At 20.5% G+C, this 1,523-nt stretch overlaps 1 protein-coding gene across 2 annotated transcripts in view; it reads left to right on the top strand.

Moving 5' to 3' along the window:
- The window catches only part of LOC117172855 (Bardet-Biedl syndrome 2 protein homolog), a 1,136,351-nt gene that overhangs the window by 713,927 nt on the left and 420,901 nt on the right, over positions 1 to 1,523 (top strand). The window lies entirely within an intron of this gene.

The raw sequence follows: 1,523 nt of genomic DNA, 5'->3' as shown, positions 1-1,523 counted from the left end.
GCTCCAAGGAGATTATGTTGAAAAATAAAAAAAAATTTACCCAAAAAAAATTGTTTTTATACTTCATTCTAAGGACTTATTGAACTACCCTCGTATATAAAGTTTATACTGTGAAGTTCACTTCTTTTGCGGAGGACTTCGATTTTTAAGATTTAAAATTGCTAAGAATTTTTAAAAGTGTTAACAAAAAATTATATCTGTTGAGATAATATTATTATAATTATAATCTCATATATAGTTAATTATATATAATATTGATTATATTATAATGCACCCTGATTATAATTATTTTTTCAAATTTTCATCTCCTAACTCAAAATTTTAATTATTTTTTAGACTTCCTTGTCCCAGGTCTGAAGTATAATTTTTTCAAAAAATCTCTAATTCAATTCAGAAATATATAAAATTGCTTTAAAAAATTTCCTGTTCCAATTAAAAATTCAGGGTAAAATTAAAAAATTCAAACTTTTAAATCTGAAAATGATTTATTTGAGGTGAAAAGCTTTTGAATTTAAAACTTTTAGAGCTGAAGCTTGACAAATTTTTAATTGGGCAATATTTTATATAAGCGCTCAATAATTCATACGTACAAAATACAAACTTTTAAGACCTTTCAATTGTACAATTTGTTTTATCAAATTATGTTAAAATACGAAATTACAAATTTAAACTTTTTTTGACTTTGACATTTTAGAGATTTCTGGTTAGAAAATATAAATAACGCTATTATTTTTAAGGTTCAAAATGATAATACTTTCAGAAATTTTAGTTCTTAACAATAAAAATTGAACGATTACACCAATTTTTTAACTAAAAACTTTTTAAAATAAAAGTAAAATTATTTTTATTTTAAGTTGTTCCAGATTAATATTTTTGCATTGTTATTTATAGATAAAAATTTGAGTTTATTAATTGAAAATGTAAGAAGTTAACTTACTATCAAAATAATTGAATTTCCAACTAAAAAAAGAGAAAAACAAATTTCCAATGAAATAGTTACATTTACAATCAGAAAGATGAATTTTTTAACCGATTTTAAAAATCTTTAGCCAAATACTCAAATTTTTTTATTGGATCCTAAGCCCAAAAAAATTAATTACAAAAAAAAACTTTCATTTTCAAAGAAATAGTTACATTTTGAACTAAAATGTTGAATATTCAATAAGAAAAGTTTAAACTTTTTATTAAAAACTGTTAAACTCAACTGTTAAACTCATCTATATATAATTATACCCTGCAATAGTTAATTATATAATTTATTTTCATCATGTACAATTATATACACAATATAAAGTATACTCGTACAATATGATGAACACAATATAATATACAACAAAACATTAATTACTGTATTAATATTCTGATATTGCATATATATATATATATATATATTCTTATTTTTAAATCGTGCAAAATATTCAAATATCATTAAAATCGCCAATTACTTTAATTTCTTTCAAATGCGGATCAAGATATAAATAAGACTATTATAATATAACATAATTATAATATTATCATTAATA

This window comes from Belonocnema kinseyi, chromosome 5 (genome assembly GCF_010883055.1).
Source record: "Belonocnema kinseyi isolate 2016_QV_RU_SX_M_011 chromosome 5, B_treatae_v1, whole genome shotgun sequence".
NCBI classification, from domain to species: Eukaryota; Metazoa; Arthropoda; class Insecta; order Hymenoptera; family Cynipidae; genus Belonocnema; species Belonocnema kinseyi.
Note: the sequence above shows the minus strand (reverse complement) of the source record. Positions and strands in the feature narration are given on the sequence as shown.